Source organism: Pinus tabuliformis, chromosome 2_2 (genome assembly GCF_031772625.1).
Source record: "Pinus tabuliformis cultivar Carrire ecotype Pingquan chromosome 2_2, CPIR1, whole genome shotgun sequence".
NCBI classification, from domain to species: domain Eukaryota; kingdom Viridiplantae; phylum Streptophyta; class Pinopsida; order Pinales; family Pinaceae; genus Pinus; species Pinus tabuliformis.
In genome coordinates this window covers 1,149,245,757-1,149,268,212 of record NC_142300.1, presented here as the reverse complement: position 1 = coordinate 1,149,268,212, position 22,456 = coordinate 1,149,245,757, and the positions used below count along the sequence as shown (strand labels likewise).

The following is a 22,456-nucleotide window of genomic DNA, read 5'->3' as shown; positions in this document are numbered from 1 at the left end:
AACCAAATGAGTACATAGCTCATCTGAAGACTGGCCCATTACCTTGAATATTGAAGTTTATTTTTCTCTTAGTGAATGACTTCAACAGTTGTTTCCATTTGATGTCTTAAACCAATGGACACCATTGGGAATCATATAGGTTTCAATCAATTAAGCAGCATATTCCCCTTCTATTTTTCAATCTTAGAATCCCACAAATCTTAGTGGAAGAAGTATAGAATCTTGTTTTCAACGTATGTTGAAATACTGGAATAATTGTTAAGTGTGCTGAAAGCTTAATAACTATGTTGCCAGGAAACGTGGATTCGGGGACGTCACTTTTTGAAACATGGTGCGTGGGTTAGTCGGGAGTATATATATATGGGTTAGTCGAGAATGTGTATATATATATGGGTTAGTCAGGAGTGTGTGTGTGTGTATATGTATATATATATATGAATTTGTATATTTTCCAACTTTAAACAAGAAAAATAAAATATTTATGATTTAAACTTTAAAGTTTTAAACATGCACATCATTGAACATTCAACATTCACATTGGAGTTTACATATTAATAAGAATCATGATATATGTCCATTGTCATACTACATTCAAAATTTGCCATAGGGCATCTCCAAACATGAACTAGGAAATTTCAAAATAGTGAACAATGGCTTCCTCAAGCCATATCATCAGCATCACTTAAATCTTCAGTCAGCATGCTCTCCAGCTACAATAGTAATGACATTCGGCCTACACAATGAATCTGCAGTGGCCATCTCTAGGTCGAAACTACAGAAAAAGAAGTCAAAAGGCCAAGCACGAAAAGAATTACAACAAAATCAGTAAAAAAAAATTGACCCTAACATTCTCGATTTTGGAGTTCCACGCACCCATTGTCGGGGTTCGGCGCACCCAATTAGGCAAAAGAACCCAAATTATGGTTGTGAAGAACTCGGTGCCAGTGTTTTACAACCAGGCCGGGTTGAAACGGAAACGGCCTGGTCATACGGGTCATAAAAAAAAAAATTCGACCAGGCCAAGTAACCGGCCAGTTTGGCCGAGTCAGCTATGACTCGGCCTGGTCATTAGTCATAGCTGACTCGCTCAACCAGGCCGAGTCCGCATTGACCAGGCCGGGTCAATAAAAACCGCGTGGGCAGCGTTAAACATGTTTTTTTTTCACTTTTTTGCTGTTTTTTGGTAAAGTTAATAGGGTTTGTGGATTCCAGGTTTCTAATCTAAATACACTCATCAAAAATAGGAGCAAAAGGCATCAGAGTTATTCATTTATTAAATGGATCCTTTGAAATCTAAAATTTTTCTCATATAAAGGTTGTCAAGGTGTCTAAAGATCATCCTACAGTTTGCAACTGAGTACAAAGGCCAACATTCATGCCTAACAATGGAAAAATGAATAAAGGAAGCTCGGTTTGGTTAGAACAGCAAGCATAGGGTTTAGAAACAATTCAAGGCTACACAAAAGCTTTATAGTAAGAGAACTTCAGGAAATTAAGGTTTCAATAATTAACAGAATTACCGTTCTTGTAATACCCCACATGCAAAGAAAAGGACCTTAAAAATAAAAAACTCTAGTTTGACCTTTAAGCCAAATAGTAGAGCGTCTTTTTGAAATGTTCTGTTGCAGGTAGTCTGTCAGAAACTGAATACTGGCCAAGTGCAGCATTCATACTGCTCTGAGAGACTATTAAACCCAAGCTGGCATCCATATCTTCTCATCATATGTACTGTATGAAATGATATATGAAGACAATAAAGGTTTTGTTTTCAGGATTTCCACAAATACTTCAGTGCGCTCTTAGACCTGAGTTAGTGTCCATCCATTCTCAGGATATTATCTTTCATTATATGTAGTGCCTAAAATGCTGTTCAATATTAATAAAGGTTCTGTTTCAATGGTTCTCGCAAATACTTAGTGATGTTCTTTGTTTTCAGAAGTTCCTAATCTCATTCAAAAATTCAGACTCTAGTTTGACAATTTAGATATTTCATAGCAACAAACTATGTGTGTTTTTTGCTGAATATATTTCTTGCTCGTTTGGAAAACCTCTAACAATATAACAAAGACAGGTATTCAATCGATGCATAATTTTCCATCTTTTTCAACAAGAAGATTTCAATTATAGCAGCAGGTCCATCTGTATTTATCAGTTACTATCTGGTCAAGAACATAATAAAGATGCCAATTTTTGTAGGCTTCCTACTTTAGCAAATGCATAACCACAAGTGGCATGCAAAGAAGCAAATCTACAGAACAAACAGGAAACAACTCCACTTAAAGCTGTTATTTGTTCTAATTCAATCAGGTCCATTTTTTCTTTAGATTTTTTTAAATGTATGCTAAAGGCAGTCTGCACTATAGACATCTAAGACACCACCAACTCGTCTCAAAGATGATGGTTTTTTCAAGATACCTTCTTCAGTAGAATCCATCGTGTATGAAATGATAAAATGCGGATATGTTTTAAATATTTTATCTATTGCTTGTAACATGTTTTATTTTATCCCCGGATGCGGGTGGCGGGACGGAAGAGATGGGCACGCCACATGCCACGCATGGGCTGCCCCGTGTAAACAATACGGCCACCAGGGGAAGGCCGTCAACCTTAACATGAACCCCCCAGCTGCGTTAATGCAGTTAATGGCAAGGGTGGTAGGTTTATGGATCTGCAGAGAGCACTTAATGCGCGCCTGGTTCGAGGGCATAAGGCAGAGTTTATCAGGCGCGATGGAGTGCGCAAGGAATTATTGCCTGAAGAATTTTGGAAGAGGGGAAATTACAGAGAGCCGAGGCGGTGGCAGCTTCGTTCACCTCGACGCCTGGTTTCTCGTGGTCACTGTCACTGCCATTGCCACTCTGGTTGCTGGTCATGTAGACGGCGGCAATTGGCTCAATTGCAGGGTAAGAACTGGAATTGGTCCACCTTGCTACCAAGGGACGGGTCTCAGAAAGGAAATTGGGCACCAGAGAGAGATCTGGGAAACAATTGGCTCTGTCTTCGACTCCAAGCTCACCTGCAAACACACAAGAAAAGATTCAGAATCACCATGGTTAAACTCCGACAACGACAGCCATGTAGGAGAGGTCCAGCAAGAGGTTCCTCCTCGCGAGCCCCAGCGGTGGATGAGCATCACCACTGCTGCTGCTGCTATTGCCATAGGAGAGCCAGAGCTACCCCACTCCCCATCAGTCAGTTCTTGGAGGTTGGGAGCGCTAATGAAGAAAAATCCGAGCTTCCCTCCTTTGGCTCAGTGGTTTTCACATTGCAAAGTTCTGAGAGCAACCCAGGGCTCAATGCCCACATCTCAGTCATGTTCACAAAACTTCGGGAAGGAAATGGGGAGAACACCCCTCAGAACTTGCAGGAGAAGCAAGCGGAAGGCAAAGGCAAAGAAATTGACAAAGGAGAACATGAAGCAGGGAAACAGAGCTCAGCTATGGAGCCACCAGCGTCTGAGGCTGGACCGCACGATACCTCTCCTCCGGTGGGGCCAGCTCCTTCAGATATTGATGAAGAGACATGGAGAAAGATGTGGGAGGGACGACCAGAGGGGGATGGCTGGGCGTATGTTGTGGAGGACAAAAGCCTCGCTGAAGAAGCTGATGCCTATTTCGCGACCCTTCCTTCATCTTCAACTCATCACAAGGATTAACGCAGACGCAGACGCGGGTACTTCTCTCTTGCATTTTCGTTTTGCTTGCTGGCAGCTGATGCTTGCATCGTCGCCATATGTAATTAAGCCTTGTCTCTGGTCTGATCTTAATTTCAATTGGTCCACGTCGAGCGCTTCTGTCTTGCTCACTTCTATCTGGTTGTTGAGTCAGTCCCTTTTGGCAGTTAGCCCCTGCATGGGCAGTAATGTGTTGGGTCCTCTTTCTGTGGCTCCACTGGGAGTCCGTTGATTTCTAGAACTGTTTTTGCAAATTTGATCCGGTGCTGCCCCTGCGTGGGAGCTTTTAGTGTCGAGCATGGTCTGAATGGTTTTGATAAGGCTTTCCCTGCGTGGGAGCCTTCAGAATTTTGGTCAAGGTTCCCAGGGTGCTACCAGAGGCCCTGGAAAACTCGTCTTACAGTCTGTAATTTTTACTTGTACAGTTAATATATGACTTAGCTAGTTTTTACGGAGACAAAAAAAAAACATGTTTTATTTTATAGAAGTTAAAACATATTCCATAAAACCATTTTAATGCAAATTCTTAAACACTAGAGTTTGATATTATTAAAACAGCATTCTTTCTTTGTTGGCTCTTCAATAATCACAAAAGACTTTAAGCTAATAGCGGGCCTCCAAAGGCAAAACATTTTAAATAATGTCACATTCATTTTAACATCTAAATATTTTATGATTTATCATTTATGATTATAAAGCTTTTTATTCAAAATTCAAATACGTCCATGTTCAAGAAGCTATTGGTAGTTTAGGACACCCATCAATTACACCTAAGTCACAGGGTTCACTGTTTTCCAGCGTTGAAGTTCTAAATTCACCATCTTAAAGATTTTTCTAAGTTTGTTTGAATTCACCCTATTTAATTTGCCCCAAAACCTGGATACCCTAAATTGCTTATAAGTTATACCTATCATTTCACTTTTAACTGTTAGCTGCCCCCAACTTGCATACTCTTGCAATCATTTCAATTTTCATCAACCTACACAGTTTGTTCACATTCGAGAAGGTGTTGAGAATCTACCATGAATGAAAATCTTTAAAATTATGTTTAAAATATTTAAAATTATGTTTTTTTATAAAAAAAATAAATATTTAATGTATTTTTTACAACGACCGAGTCATTGAAATCGACTAGGCCTGGTCATTACCGAATCCTGGTCGGAGTCGGAGTCGATCCTCGGCCTGGTCGGAGTCCTGGTCCTGGTTGTAAAACACTGCTCGGTGCTACTCGAAGAACCCGTTCTTTTGGGTGCATTTTAGAATAACTTGTACCCGAACCCAGTACTTGGGGACAAGAACCACACCCCTAGGTTCGCGAACTGTGCAACGTAGCTTAATAACAACCCAATTTCTATACATTTTATACACACGTTTTTATACATCTATACATATGTTATGATGTTATACCTATGTAAGTTCCTTTCTTTATTATTTTCAGCATTTCTAGGGGTTGTGGTTGCACTCTCACATTGTACTCATACTAGTTGTACTCTTCAGTCCCATTGACCTACTTTTGTGGTCATTTACTAGATATTAATATAATTATCTTATCTTATCATATTTTTTGTGTGAAATCTGATGACTTTGATTCCATCACCAAATATCCTAAAATAGGAATCCCACTATAACACAATTCTATAATTTTAAGTTAATGTTGACATTTACCTTTATTTGTATCTTACAGTTTACTTTAAGGCAAAACATAAGTAAAGGTAAATGTCAATGTTGCCTCAAAATTTAGCAAGTCATGTGAGAGGCCTCACAAAACAAGGACAAGACCAAGTGACAACATTGTGAGCTAGGGACCAATGTCACCATAGCCACCACCTCCTGCTCTTTGGTGGGTTTTCACCACAAGTGAGGCTTCCCTATGTAGGTCACCTAATGGATATTCGAAGTTTAAGACTAGGAAGTGACAAGAACAACCCAAGGAAAGACACTCAAGGGCAAGGCTCAAACTAGCATAGATAAGGCAAAGTGTGCCCTCCATGTTGTGTGTGGAGCATGATTGTTCAGAGGTCTTTGTTTCAGCCGGATGTATACCCTAGGAAGTCTTGTACACCCCTCCACGCGGAGGGGTGCAGGGGGCCGATCCCCCCCGGCTGGGGAGTCCGGGGGCCAGTGGTCCCCCGACGGGGGCTCGGGGGCAGCGCCCCTAAAGCTAAAAACAAATGTAAAATTGCCTTGTAAAAGTATAGTAATTTCTAGTCAATCTGGACCGTTCATTAGGCAGATGATCTGATAGTAGAACTTATGTTTAGTTAGGTTTTTTTTGCCCTAGAAGGCAACCCCTCTCTTTGTATGAGGGTATTGTATTTGAGGTTGTGAAATAGATGTGTATTTTTTGAGCGAGAAACAGAGAGGTGAGACTGTGAGAAAAAACAGAAGATATTACAGCGGATTTGCTGTAGGTTGTGTCTCTTCATTTTTGCTGGATAATAGAAAGGAAGGACTGGCTGTTCGGGGTGGACGTAGCCCAAACTGGGTGAGCCACGTATATCTGTGTCTCTCTTGTTTTGTGCGTTTTCTGTGTTTATATTTCTGCAATATTTTATGTGTTCCATTTCTCCGTAATATATAATTTTCTAACAACTGGTATCAGAGCCAAAGGTCTATTTGACTAATAAACTCGCAGGAAATAAGGGGTCCCTGGTTCGAGTGGGAGCAATGGCGGAAGATGGTAAGTTTAGGGTCGAGAAATTTAACGGCCAAAACTTCTCACTGTGGAAGATGCAAATGGAAGATTATCTGTATCAGAAAGATCTATACCTACCATTGGACGGAAAAACAAAGATGCCGACGGGTATGAAAGACAAAGAATGGAACCTTCTCGATAGAAAGGCACTCGGAACAATACGGTTGTGCCTTGCTGCGTCAGTCGCCTTCAACATTTCGAAGGAAACCACGACAGAGGGTTTGATGCAGACGTTGTCGAAACTATATGAAAAACCCTCGGCCTCAAACAAGGTATTTCTTATGAAACGGTTATTTAATATGAATATGTCGGAAGGTGGATCTGTTGCAAACCATTTAAATGATTTTAATACAGTTACAAGTCAGTTAAGTTCTGTAGGGGTAAAATTTGATGATGAAGTTAGAGCTCTGTTATTCTTGTGCTCATTACCAGAAAGTTGGAATGGTTTGGTAATGGCCATTAGTAACTCCGTTTCTGGATCTAGTACTTTAAAGTTTGATGATGTTGTCGGTGCTATCCTTAGCGAGGAAATGCGACGGAAAAGCTTTGGTGAGACATCGGGAAATGCTTTGAGTGCAGAGTCTAGAGGAAGAAAAATGGAAAGAGGAAAGAGCTCAGGATATCGCAGTAAATCAAGGAAAGGCAAATCCAAGTCCAGATCGGGGATAGTGTGCTGGAAATGTGGAAAGAAAGGACACCTAAAGAAAGATTGTAGATCTAGGAAGGGAAAAGAAGGAGATTCACATCAAGAAAACAATCATGAAGCAAATGTGACAGGTGAGGTGTTACAAGATGCTTTGATTCTTTCTTTCGAAAATATTACTGATTCCTGGGTGGTAGATTCAGGGGCTTCATTCCATGCCACACCTGATAAGAAATACTTTCATGACTATGTTCAAGGAGATTTTGGACAAGTTTGTCTTGGTGATGATAAACCCTGTAAAATCGTTGGAATGGGTAAGGTTCATGTAAAACAGCAGAATGGAAACCAATGGCTATTAAAGGAGGTAAGGCATGTTCCAGATCTAAAGAAAAATCTTATTTCAACAGGGCAGTTAGGCGGTGAAGGTTGTGTGACAACTTTCACAGATAAAACTTGGAAGGTCACCAAAGGAGCCTTGGTAATAGCAAAAGACGAAAAGGTTGGTACATTGTATTTATGCAATGGTATTTCTAACTCTGTTAATGCTTTAACTTCCAAAGGAGCAGATGCAGCATTATGGCATCATAGGCTTGGACACATGAGTGAAAAGGGGATGAAGATTCTTCACTCAAGGAATCTGTTGCCGGGTTTGAAGAATGTTAATTTGGACTTTTGTGAGAATTGCATTTATGGAAAACAGAAGAGAGTCAGATTTCTCAGAGTTGGGAAAGAAAAGAAGAATGAAAAATCAGAGCATGTGCATACAGATGTATGGGGACCTGCTCAGGTATCATCTCTCGGTGTCTCTCATTATTATGTTACTTTTATTGATGATACAACTAGAAAAACTTTGATTTATTGTATTAAGAATAAATCTGATGTATTTGATACTTTCAAGAAATGGAAAGCTTTGGTTGAGATTGAGACAGGAAAGAAATTGAAGTGTCTTAGATCAGACAATGGAGGTGAATATTGCAGCAAAGAGTTTGATAGGTACTGTTCAGAGCATGGAATTCGTAGAGAGAAGACAGTTCCAAGAACACCACAAGAAAATGGTGTGTCAGAAAGGATGAACAGAACAATCATGGAGCGTGCAAGGTGCATGAGATTGCATGGAGGATTGCCTTTACAGTTTTGGGCAGATGCTATAGATACCGCTGTTTATCTAATAAACAGAGGGCCTTCAAGTTCCTTGGATGGTGGTGTTCCACATGAGTGAAAAGGGGATGAAGATTCTTCACTCAAGGAATCTGTTGTCGGGTTTGAAGAATGTTAATTTGGACTTTTGTGAGAATTGCATTTATGGAAAACAGAAGAGAGTCAGATTTCTCAGAGTTGGGAAAGAAAAGAAGAATGAAAAATCAGAGCATGTGCATACAGATGTATGGGGACCTGCTCAGGTATCATCTCTCGGTGTCTCTCGTTATTATGTTACTTTTATTGATGATACAACTAGAAAAACTTGGATTTATTGTATTAAGAATAAATCTGATGTATTTGATACTTTCAAGAAATGGAAAGCTTTGGTTGAGATTGAGACAGGAAAGAAATTGAAGTGTCTTAGATCAGACAATGGAGGTGAATATTGCAGCAAAGAGTTTGATAGGTACTGTTCAGAGCATGGAATTCGTAGAGAGAAGACAGTTCCAAGAACACCACAAGAAAATGGTGTGTCAGAAAGGATGAACAGAACAATCATGGAGCGTGCAAGGTGCATGAGATTGCATGGAGGATTGTCTTTACAGTTTTGGGCAGATGCTATAGATACCGTTGTTTATCTAATAAACAGAGGGCCTTCAAGTTCCTTGGATGGTGGTGTTCCAGAGGAAGCATGGACAGGTAAAAAGGTAAACTACTCTATTTTAAATCCTTTTGGTTGTGAGGCCTTTGTCCATATTGATAAAGAAAATAGAACAAAGCTTGAGGCAAAGTCAAGAAATGTACCTTTATTGGATATGGTGTTAATGATTTTGGTTATCGCTTATATGATTACGAAAATCACAAAATCATTAGGAGCAGAGATGTAATATTCAATGAAAAGGTCTTGTATAAGAATCAGTTGCAGGAAAAGAAAACAAGGAATACGCAGTTCTTGATGAAATCACTGAAAAGGTAAAGGTGCCTGAAAATAATAATAATCAACAACAACAACCACCACAACAGCAACAGGCACCCCAAACACCTGAAAGTGGTGTTAGAAGATCTACCAGGATAAGTAGACCCCCTGAACGATACTCTCCTTCATTATATTATTTATTGTTGACTGATTCTGGTGAACCCGAATGTTATGAAGAAGCAATGCAAGTTGAAAGCAGGAAGAAGTGGGAGGTAGCCATGGAAGAAGAGATGGACTCCTTAATGCATAACCAGACTTGGGATTTAGTCAGGTTGCCTGCAGGAAAAACTACATTGAAGAATAAATGGGTTTACAGGCTGAAGGAAGAAGATGGAGGAAAACAGAGGTACAAAGCTAGACTTGTGGTGAAGGGGTTTGCACAGAAGAAAGGTATTGATTTTGATGAAATATTTTCTCCTGTTGTTAAAATGACTTCAATCAGAACTATTTTAAGTCTTGTAGCAGCTGAAGATTTGCATCTTGAGCAGTTAGATGTAAAGACATCCTTTCTCCATGGGAATTTGGAGGAAGAGATATATATGCAGCAGCCACAAGGATATGAGGTGAAAGGGAAGGAGAAACTAGTGTGCAGGTTGAAGAAGAGCTTGTATGGCTTAAAACAAGCTCCAAGGCAGTGGTATCTAAAATTTGACAAGTTTATGTCTGAACAAGGTTATACTAGATGTCACTCTGATCATTGTGTTTATTTGAAAAAACAAAATGATAGCAGCTATATTATATTGTTATTGTATGTAGATGACATGCTTGTTGCAGGATCTAACATGCAGGAAATAAATGTGCTCAAAAGAAAATTGGCAAATTCATTTGCAATGAAGGATTTGGGAACTACAAAACAAATCCTTGGTATGAGAATAACTAGAGACAGGAAAAATCGTAAATTAACATTGTCTCAGAATGAGTACATACAAAAGGTGTTGAAAAGATTTAACATGCACAATGCAAAACCAGTTAGTACACCTTTTGCTAGCCATTTCAAACTTAGCAAGGAAATGTGCCCAAAGACCCAAGAAGACATGGATTATATGTCTAAAGTTCCATATGCATCAGCAGTTGGAAGCTTAATGTATGCAATGGTCTGCACAAGGCCTGATATTGCACATGCAATGGGAGTTGTAAGCAGGTACATGAACAATCCAGGAAAGGAACATTGGATGGCAGTGAAATGGATTCTCAAATATTTGAAAGGTACCACAAATAAAGCATTATGCTTTGGTGGTTTAAACATCTCCCTACAAGGATATGTTGATGCAGATATGGCAGGTGACAGAGATAACAGGAGGAGCACTACAGGATATGTATTTACTGTTGGAGGAACAGTTGTCAGTTGGGTTTCAAAAATCCAAAGTGTTGTTGCACTTTCAACAACAGAAGCAGAGTATGTTGCTGCTACAGAGGCTAGTAAAGAAATGATTTGGTTACAGAGGTTTATGGGTGAATTGGGTAAGGAGCATGATATGGGCACGTTATACAGTGATAGCCAAAGTGCCATTCATCTTGCAAAGAACTCAGCATTTCATTCTAGGACTAAACACATACAGCTCAAGTACCATTTCATACGATCAGTGTTGGAAGATGGAGAGTTGAAGCTGGAAAAGATACACACTAGCCAGAATCCTGCAGATATGCTAACAAAAGTTGTAACCAGGGAGAAACTGAGAATATGCTCAGTTTCAATTGGTCTTCAAGGATGACGATGAAGATGAGAAACAGCCAGGTCCAAAGAGGAGTCATTGTCCAGCAAATGAAGCAGCGGTGGAGTTTCTACAATCATTCTCCAAGTGGGAGATTGTTGTGTGTGGAGCATGATTGTTCAAAGGTCTTTGTTTCAGCCGGATGTATACCCCAGGAAGTCTTGTACACTCCACGCGGGGGTGCGAGGGGGGGGGCCGATCCCCCCGGCTGGGGGGTCCGGGGGCCAGCGGTCCCCCGACGGGGGCTCGGGGGCAGCGCCCCCGAAGCTAAAAACAAATGTAAAATTGCCTTGTAAAAGTATAGTAATTTCTAGTCAATCTGGGCCGTTCATTAGGCGGATGATCTGATGGTAGAACTTATGTTTAGTTAGGTTTTTTTTTGCCCTAGAAGGCAACCCCTCTCTTTGTATGAGGGTATTGTATTTGAGGCTGTGAAATAGATGTGTATTTTCTGTGAGCGAGAAACAGATAGGTGAGACTGTGAGAAAAAACAAAGGATATTACAGTGGATTTGCTATAGATTGTGTCTCTTCATTTTTGTTGGATAATAGAAAGGAAGGACTGGCTGTTCGGGGTGGACGTAGCCCAAACTGGGTGAACCACGTATATCTGTGTCTCTCTTGTTTTGTGCGTTTTCTGTGTTTATATTTCTGCAATATTTTATGTGTTCCATTGCTCCGAAATATATAATTTTCTAACACTCCAAAGACCTATCTAGGGCACAAGTGACCTAGGTTTTAGAGAATAAGCAATGATAACAGACTTACAAAGGTAAAAGGCTTGACAAGATGGATATGATCAATAACTAGTACAATAAGCTTTCAGAAAGCCCCAAGTTGGAGCCTAGGCTAGATTAGGGTTTATCCCTATGGAAAAATTGCTAGGGCTTTTGATGTCAGCCCCATAAAGGAAGAGTTCACCATGGAAATTGGATGCTTTTGAGGCAATGAGTTACAAACCACATGTAGGACCCTTCCAAAGGCAAAACGCACTTGTCCTCATTGAAATTGGCTCTAGCCCTAGCCTAGCAGCTTGCTTAAAGGGCCGAAAATTTAAAGGAGAGAGAGAAATTTAGGTTTTGGGAAAAATTGATGGTGTGATCACCTATGTGGAAAGGCTAGTGCTTGATCTTGGGTAATGGAGTCTACGGGGGGATTTACTTATGGAAAATCAAGCCCTAGAATGGAGTAAGGGATAATGAAAACCCCTAGTTTTTAAAACCTTGGCTATCATTTTATAAAGCAATAAAATCATTAAGGAGAGCTTAACAAGAAGGATCACTCAAGGATTGTCACATAAATCTTAAGGGTTATTGTTAAAATTGGCAACTAGGGCCAAACTCCATGTGGGTCATCTTATTTATGGCAGCTGATATTTTTCTTGGATCCCTCTCATCGAGAGGTGTAGGATTGATCTAAAGATCATCCGATTCCGATAAGTATTCATGGAGTTATGAATTTATTTTTGTTATAAGACAATTCATCAAGGTTGGCCAGCAACCAAATATACCCCACATGCACTCAACGTTTTAGTATAAAAGGAGATGACTTGATAGTCATTTCTACACACACTTCTATCTTAATTTCTCTACACTTGTCTTGGGTTTTAGTGGAAGAGAAATCTAGGAGTGGAAGCTCTAGACATTGGAGGATTGAGGTTGCCCTAGACGCAGTCAAGAAGAAGAACGTTGCCCTAATCTAGAGGATGCAGTCAAGTGAGAAGCCCTAACGCTACAAGGAGGACAGCCCTAGTATCTACGCTATCAAGAAGAAGCCCTAGCCTATACGCTGGCCTCTACACAGCCAAGAAAGAGGCTGCCCTAGACAGCGTGGGAAAGAGAGGTTGTTTGGGTGCTCTTGTAGGGAGAAAGGCCGAAGTTTGAAGCTTAGGGCCGCAGCAAGAAGAGGCAATTCAGCGTGGGTGAAATAGGGTTGTTCTGAAGCCATTTCAGGAAGACTGAAGGGATGAAAGGAGGTTGAGTATCTTGCTAGAAGGCCGAGGAGAAAGGGAGTTGTTTGAGGGCTTGTAGTGGGTGGAATAGTCCTCTAGAAAGGTTGTTGTAGGCCTGTTCTAAGGGTTGTAAGATGCCACTGTAATGAGAGGACGGCAAAGCCATTATTAAGGGCTAGAAGGCTGCCCAAAATTATAGTGAAGGGGGCAGCCTTCCCTTGGAGGACAAGCACATTAATTAAGGGCAAATTTGGGCAGATTTTAGGGGTTGTTTGGCTGGGTGTGTAAGGGTTGCAAAATGCCCTAACTAGTCACCACATAAGCAGCAGTGAAGGCGGCATTGGAACAGTAGTGTAGTGGACAGCTAGGCAATGGAGCATGGTGGAACCGTGATGCATGGACAGCAAGACATCAAGCCTGTCGTATGCCCAGAACAGCAGTATTTTGGGCATGACTATTAGGTACAGCAGTGCAGCAGTACAACTAGGACAGCTAGGCAATGGTACATACATATTTGGAGCAGCGTAAGTATGTTATGTTGTTGTAGGGACAACAGCAATGTTGGGTTGCTGTAAGTATATTGAGATAACAAGCCGTGATGGGACAGCAGTACTAGTAGCAATGATATTGTGCCACAATGTTCAATGGGGCAGCAACATGGATAGCTGTGGCAAGCACATGAGACATGATGTATGACAACATGGTTCAACCATGGCACATGGGACAGCAGTGCAACATTAGGTGCAAGCATTGTGATGATGGGTGCAGCATGGTGCAGCACGGTGAGGTGCAGCATGATGACGAGATGCAACACGATGATAGGTGAAGGAGTCACCTTGGAGAATCAATTGAAGCAGCATATCTGCAACTGATCTCATGTATCATCTTCTTAACGATGGATCTATGCTCTTATCTAGATAAGTCAAAGTGTTGACTTCTGTTGTAAATGTACTATCTCTCTCTCTCTCTCTCTCTCTGTTGAACTATTGAAGAACATATAAGAAGAATTGATCAAGGGTTTCCCCACATTGGGGTTTGTCCCTGGCTAGCGCCACATCTTGTGTCCTCTTGTCTTGGCTTGTCTTTTGCAATTTATGTTTATGTTCTATCTGCAGTTTATTTTAATGCTGATGTGATTGCTAATCTGGAAAATATATTGAGCTAACTGTGAAAATTGAAATAAACTGCTCTAAGCATAGAACATACCTAAAATTAACATGGTATCAGAGCTGAGGTGAAGACAAAGCCCAAGCAAGAGTGAAAGAGCAATCACCGAAGACAATTGGGAAAGAACAAAAGGATCAGTGGATTCCTCATCCCTCTTCAAATTCACCGAGGGTGAAATCGAAGTAGAGAACATTATCAAAATGGCGCAACGGAAGCTTCTGATGGCCTACCTAAAGATCACTTCAATGGGAAGTCCGGATCTAAGGGTGGAAGGAAAGGCAGATGCCTTGGTTGCAATAAGTTTGGCCATTATGCGAAGGAGTGTCCAAATGGCAGGGACACATCACTTGATGATGATAACAACCATTCCAGGGACATCTTCAATGATCAGAGGAATGACAAAGCAGGTCATCAAGGAAATGGCCGACTCTTCAAAGAAAGCAAGTAACCCCAAGTATGAAGAATCAAATGTTGTTTCTGATAAGATAAAGAAGCGTTATCTTGTATTGGCCCTCTCCTTCAAATTCGGTGGGAATCTGGCTTATTGATTATAGTGCTTCAAGGCACTTAATCGGATGGAAGGGTGATCTCTGTAATTTGGTAGAGATGGAAACAATCGTGAGATTATACTTGGAGTCAATGCCACCTATCCCGGAAAGGGTGTAGGGAATGTTACCCCTCAAATGAATGAGGGTAACTCGATTCATTTACGAGAATCTCTTTATGTACCTGATCGCAAGAAGAACCTGGTGTCCATTCCAACAATGGAAGTTAAAGGTTTCATGGTGGCATTCATCGATGGAAAGGTACATTTTTGAAAATAGAATTTTCTAAGATGCTTTTACTCATGGGTTCAGGGTTGGAAATTTGTATCAAGTTGCAAGATGGTCCATTGGGGACCATATTAGTTGTCACATCTCATCTATAGCACCAAAGGCCTACTTTATGGGACCCTACCTGATGTGAGTCAGATGGTGACAGGGATGCTTGAATTCAAGAAGAGCATGAAGGTACATGTCCGAGATGTACCGAAGGAAAATCTTACAAGAGGACCATTCCCCTCATGTAGCAGGTCCACAGGTTTGGAACAACCCGAGGGGTTTGAGATTCATGATCGAGAATCTCATGTATGCAGGTAGAAGAAAGCCCTCTATGGCTTGAAGCAAAACACCCCGGGCGTAGTATGAGAGGATTGATAGTTGTCTGATGAAGCTGAGATTCACTAGGAGTGAAGCCGATCCAAACCATTACTTGAAGGTTGTGGATAATAGACCTCTCATATCGGCACCTTCTAAGAGCGACTTCTTTCTAACAGGCGCAGACCCTCTCACTTGCAGAAGTAAGAGGGAGTTGGATTCCGGATTTGGAATGGTAAACTGCAAGCCTATGACTACCTCGAGGATCTTAACTTTCAGAAGTTATATGGTAGTGACGCCAGACCAGATTTCGGAAATGCCTCTGAGTTCCATAAACTCATTTGCATTGATGTTCTTAGTGAACTTCCATCCGGATATATGTTTTTCAATTAGCATGGTGAGCTCATATATGGTTGAGCCTCACTGAATTGCTGCCAAGAATCTTCTGAGATATCTTCGGGGCACAATCTCTCATGGATTGAGATACACTGCCGGAAATGTGAAGCTGCATGATTATTCGAATGCTAACTGGGCAAGCAGTGTGGAGGATCGCAAGAGCACTTCTGAGTGTTGGTTCTCTTTGGATTCTGCTTCGATATCCTGGATGAGCAGGAAGCAGAAGTCGGTTGCTATAAGCACTACTGAGACCGAATACATAGCTACAAGTATGATCTTGTGTGAAGCTGCCTGGTTGTGGAAGCTCTTCAGTGAGTTGTTTGTACACATGATGGATACCACCGTGATCTTTTGTGTCAACCAGAGGGGGATTCGATTATTGAGGAATCTCGTATTCTATAATTGCTCCAGCATATAGACATCAGATACTACCTTATCTGGGATATGGTACGTCGATGAGCGAGGAGGCTCCATCGCATTGAGACTGATGTACAAGTCGCAGACATTCTGTCAAAGCCCCGGGGAAAGGTCAAATTTGTGACTTTCCCGAACGACTTGGAGTCATTGAGAGACCCTCTTATGAGGGTCCTGCATGATGCATGCATTGAGCTCTGGGAGCTCCAGGGGGCTTGGGGTACTTCTTGGAGCAACAAGCGACCATAGGGCGACTCACCCTCCCCTAATGGTGCGTTGTGTATAGGGTGAATGGCTCAGCCTTCCCCTGTGATACCCCGTGGCGACTTAGGGACAGGATGAGTAGTTCTCTTGTCGAGGCATCCTACCCATGCAGTCTGGAACTCACGGGAAGTATCTCTCATTTGGCCAATGAGCAGGGAAATGGGGTTAGGGATCATAGTAGTACTATCGATGGACGCATCGTTGTATCTACTGTATTCCCTATGCTAGGATGACCTCCATTGATATGGGATCAATGTAACTGATCTGGGATCGGTATGAGTGGTTTGAGACACTCTTGTGATATTGATCTGGGATCAATAAAACTGACTTCGGGTCAGTAAGAGTGATATGAATCACTCTCTTGGAACTGATCTGGGATCAATAAGAGTGGTATGACATACTCTCTTCATATGGAACTGACTTCGGGTCAGTAGAGAATGGTATGAGACATTCTCGATCAATTCTTCTTCTTCATGATTCAGCAGAGCAGAACAGAGCAGAGCAAAGCCGAGCAATGCAGGGCATAGTTGGCAGAGATAGTACAGTCTGGCCGATGGATCAGCAGATGGAGTTCTCCTTAGTTGAGAGGGAATGTTAAAATTGGCAACTAGGGCGAAACTCCATGTGGGTCATCTTATTTATGGCAGCTGATATTTTTCTTGGATCCCTCTCATCAAGAGGTGTAGGATTGATCAAAAGATCATCCAATTCCAATAAGTATTCATGGAGTTTTGAATTTATTTGTGTTATAAGACAATTTGTCAAAGTTGTCCAGCAACCAAATATACCCCACATGTGCTCAACGTTTCAGTATAAAAGGAGATGACTTGATAGTCATTTCTACACACACTTCTATCTTGATTTCTCTCCACTTGTCTTGGGTTTTAGTGGAAGAGAAATCTAGGAGTGGAATCCCTAGACGTTGGAGGATTGAGGTTGCCCTAGCCGCAGTCAAGAAGAAGAACGTTGCCCTAATCTAGAGGACGCAGTCAAGTGAGAAGCCCTAACGCTACAAGGAGGACAGCCCTAGTATCTACACTATCAAGAAGAAGCGCTAGCCTCTACGCAGCGAAGAAAGACATTGCCCTAGATAGCGTGGGAAAGAGAGGCTATTTGGGTGCTCTTGTAGGGAGAAAGGTCGAAGTTTGAAGCTTAGGGCCGTAGCAAGAAGAGGCAATTCAGCGTGGGTGAAATAGTGTTGTTCTGAAGCCATTTCAAGAAGATTGGAGGGATGAAAGGAGGTCGAGTATCTTGCTAGAAGGCCAAGGAGAAAGGGAGTTGTTTGAGGGCTCGTAGAGGGTGGAATAGTCCTCTAGAAAGGTTGTCGCAGGCCTGTTCTAAGGGTTGTAGGATGCCACTGTAATGAGAGGAGGGCAGAGCCATTATTAAGGGCTAGAAGGCTGCCCAAAATTATAGCGAAGGGGACAGCCTTCCCTTGGAGGACAACCGCATTAATTAAGGGCAAATTTGGGCAGATTTTAGGGGTTGTTTGGCTGGGTAAGGGCTACCAGATGCCCTAACCAGTCACCACATAAGCAGTAGTGAAGGCAGCATTGGAACAGTAGTGTTGTGGACAGCTAGGCAATGGAGCATGGTGGAACCATGATGCATGGACAACAAGACAGCAAGGCTGCCATATGCCCAGAACAACAGTGTTTTGGGCATGACTGTTAGGTACAACAGTGCAGTAGTACAACTAGGACAGCTAGGCAATGGTACATACATATTTGGAGCAGCGTAAGTATGTTATGTTGTTGTAGGGACAGCTACAATGCTGGGTTGTTGTAAGTATATTGAGATAACAAGCCATGATGGGACAGCAACATGATGAGACAAAACAATGATGGGATTGCCATGTCATTGTGGAGCAGTGACACAATAGGACACAAGCATGGACAACATGGTGCAACATGGCAAGCTTGGACAGCATGGCAAGCATGGGCAGCATGGATAGTTGTGGCAAGCACATGAGACATGCTATATGACAACATGGTTCAACCATGGCACATGGGACAGCAGTGCAGCATTAGGTGCAACAGTCATGAGGTCCAGCGTTGTGATGATGGGTGCAGCATGGTGCAGCACGGTGAGGTGCAGCATGATGACGAGATGCAACACGATGATAGGTGAAGGAGTCACCTTAGAGAATCAGTTGAAGCAACATGTCTTCAACTAATCTCATGTATCGTCTTCTTAGAGATGTTCTATGCTCTTATCTAGATAAGTCAAAGTCTTGACTTCTATTGTAAATGTACTCTCTCTCTCTCTCTCTCTCTCTCTCTCTGTTGAACTGTTGAAGAACATATAAGAAGAATTGATCAAGGGTTTCCCCACATTGGGGTTTGTCCCTAGCTAGCGCCACATCTTGTGTCCTCTTATCTTGGCTTGTCTTCTGCGATTTATGTTTACGTTCTATCTGCAGTTTAATTTAATGCTGATGTGATTGCTAATCTGGAAAATATATTGAGCTAACTGTGAAAATTGAAATAAACTGCTCTAAGCATAGAACATACCTAAAATTAACAGTTATGCATACAATACATTGCCAAGATTTCATAGAAAAGTATTCAATAGAAACCAACACACACAAAAAACCCTAACAGTAACCATTACATGCAATAGCCATAAAAATATTCAACATAGAATACTTACAAGAAACCTTATTATTCCAAAAATATGTCTCCAAAGCAAGAGAATGTCTCCACAAGCAAATACTCCACAAAAAATCATATCTCCACAAGGTACAAGTCTATTTCAACTAGTTTGAAATCTCTCAAAGAGGTTGAATTGATCCATAAGTGATGATGAAAAGACAAATGAGGTGACCACTATTTATATAAGGTCTCAACTAACTTATGACTAATGAGGCCCCTAAATCAAGTTTGACATAAAATAACCATGAGTTACAAGTTGAAAAATCATATCTCCACAAGATGCAAGTCTATTTCAACTAGGTCGAAATATCTCAAAGAGGTTGAATTGATCCATAAGTGATGATGAAAAGACAAACAAGGTGACCTCTATTTATATAAGGTCTCAACTAATTTATGACTATTGAGGCCCCTAAATCAAGTTTGACATAATAACCATGAGTTAAGGGTTATGCATACAACACATTGCCGAGATTTCATAGAAAAGTATTCAATAGAAACCAACACACAAAAAACCCTAGCAGTAACCATTACATGCAATAGCCATAAAAATATTCAACAACATAGAATACTTATAAGAAAATGCATGAACAAATCCTTTATTATTCCAAAACAATATCTCTAAAGCAAGAGAATGTCACCACAAGCAAATACTCCACAAAAGATCATATCTCCACAAGATACAAGTCTATTTCAATTAGGTCAAAATCTCTCAAGGACGCTGAATTGATCCATAAGTGATGATGAAAAGACAAATGAGGTGACCTATATTTATATAAGGTCTCAACTAATTTATGACTAATGAGGACCCTAAATCAAGTTTGACATAAAATAACCATGAGTTACAAGCCAACCCACTAGTTAAGTGACAAATAAGTCATGAATGCCTACACGTGTGAGTCATAGCCTCTAGAAAAGTTGGCGTCATGCCTTTTAGGGCTCCTGCCATGTCATGGTGGGATGAGGTATGAAAACTGCCATGATGCTAGAATCATCCAAAATTTGAGGAAAGCCCCTCAAATCCACCTCAAATCCTACTATGGGATCCCAAGTGCAACTAGAGTGCTATCATGTAATCTGCATGGATCTCCAATAGTCAAAAAACACCCTCCTCTCTCGAATGTTAGGGCTTCTCCATGTACAACACGCCCTCCCAAGTCTCTCAATGGGAGACCATCCTCTTCTGGGCTCTGAATCAAGTCATACCCATCAGGTTGTGTGAAATCCAACCTAGGGGCATGTTGGATCCAGCGGTGTCATTATGAAGAATCCTTTATGCTAGGTCAAAGTAGAACGTCCTAGATCTTGAGGGTACTATGGGACATGCAACATCTGCTCAAGTCATCAAGCGACTCAATTCTCTCAATGTTGCATCTGTTAAGCCATTTATCTCTTTGAAGAGGCCTGGGTACCTGTGGAGTGGGTGCCCTCAAGGCTTGGGCAATTATGGACCACCTGACAAAAACAAAATGAACTCAAACGAAAGAAACCATCCATGAGACTAAGACCATATATGCATCTAAGTGGACCAAACTTGAATGTTAGGGGCATATTAATACTTCAAAGAAAGGATCACCTTCCAGTATCTCGCTAGATCAAGTCTCGTAAAGGTATTCCCTACCTTGATAGAGCTGGCTAATGGTCAATCCTACTAGGGGCTTCCAACCCTCAAGGGGAAGTGGTAGTTCCAAGGTGAACCCTTCAATCAATAGGTGCTAGTGTAAATATGTGACTATGAAGGGGAAAAGGCTTCATGGCCAAGTGCCATGCTCAAGGGGACAAGTTGATGGGGAGCATCATGTGCTAAAGGAGCCTGCTTATTCCAACCCTCTAGTGTGCCTTTTACTCCCTAATAATGCTTTGTATTACAAAGCATAACTCAAGGGTTAGAACTTTCCCTTTATGATGTAGCATTCTATATTACCCCCTTAGATAAGACAGTTCATCACTCATCAGGGTTGGGACAAGCAAGGGTTCCTTTTGATGCGGAGGAGCATCATGTGCTCAAGAATTGGATGATGGCCAATGAGGGTGGAGCTCATGCTAGGCTTTTTCCCACATGCTAACTTATGTCCTGGCTATCTTTTATATTTTGATTTTCTTCTTTTTCTTTTGTTGTTGGTCATGATATGCTTCTCCATTCTTTTAGCTGCATCAACCTCCAAAGCAATGTTTTCCTCCTCAAGGAGTGTGGACATGTGGGTACTGAATCCCAAAGAACCAATGACGAGTTAGATTCGAAGAATGGATGTGGTATATGGGGCTTGTAGTGTGTGCTAGAAAGTGTCAAATATAGTGTAGGGGATAATGAACACGCTATCTCAATGAAGGCCATAAGGGAGGTCTCACTGGACTAGGGCTAAAGCTTAACCCCCTGACAAGGTGAGATAATAGATTAGAGTCAAGATCAGTCAATCTTCCAAATCACCCCTTTATCCATACCAAATGCCCAATACAAACAAGTATAAACACTCGATTGCAAAATGATCAAAGTACCTTTTGAAGAGTAGCCCACCCTCATCCAAGTGGTAACGTCGGATGGTGAGAGGTGTATGGTCGATGCAAATGGCGGAGGCAAATGGCATATCATTGTCAAATAGTGGTTGTTAGTAGTTGTTAGCTAGATGTCTGTCTTACTGGCTATCAAATGTAGGCGAAAAATTTCCTCTTGTGGGGTTACCCATTTTGGTGGTAACAATCAACATTAACTTTAAGAATTAAAACTAGAAGTTAAATACAATTTTTCAAATGCTCACAAACACTCAATAATAATAGTGCAAGGCAAATCAAGGATATTGTCTTTAAATAGGCTTATGAAACATATAGATGCACCATTTTGGGGTTTTCTTTTCAATTTTTGTGTTTTCTTCATTTGCAAGGCCCACGGGTCAAACTAGTTGTTGACAGTTTGAACATGAACATCCCCAAACCAGTTTAGGGGTAAAATCAAACCCAAATTTGCCCAAATTTTTCTAAACTAGCTGGTTTTGATAATTATGGGCATGTGATTACGATGGTTATGGGATCACTATGGGCATGCATAGTCAGTTAAGTCTCCCATCCATGTCCCCCATCTAAAGCAAATAAAAAAATGATAAATTCAAAAAATGCACAAAGGAATGCATCCAAAACACTTGTGAAATTTAGATTGTGGAAACAAAATTTTGATAACCTTGCAAACAGGTGCATTATACAAATACCACACCTACTTCTTCAATGATTGTAATGAACAACTCATCCATATGTTGTGAATCCTTGATTTTCCAAGAGAATCCACCACTAGCAAGAAGATAGGTCCATTCTTTCATGGCACCATGAAATTGATGAGATGTTGAGCTGGAATTATCCATCATCAAAAACAATACTAACACCTAATGAGGGCCATGTGGATTCAAGGTGTTAGGAGTTTATCCATCTCCTTCTTTTCCTTAACCAGCAGTATGGTTCTAAGGTTCTATGAACTAGGAAATACATACCCAATAGAAGCTTTGTTTAAAATGAGATCAACACATCTTAATAAATAAAGGACAAACTCCAATATGAAGTGAAAGGAAATGGAGATAGGAACAAAACTCGATGGTAAGATCCAACTCTTCACTCACCCGCACTTGAAAGTACTTATCTAATTTACCACTAAGG

The 22,456-nt window shown here is 41.1% G+C and overlaps 1 protein-coding gene across 5 annotated transcripts in view; it reads right to left on the bottom strand.

The window, feature by feature from the left end:
• Positions 1–22,456, bottom strand: part of LOC149197462 (DNA-directed RNA polymerase I subunit rpa43-like) — an 83,965-nt gene that overhangs the window by 40,659 nt on the left and 20,850 nt on the right. The gene's annotated exons all lie outside the window — the stretch shown is intronic.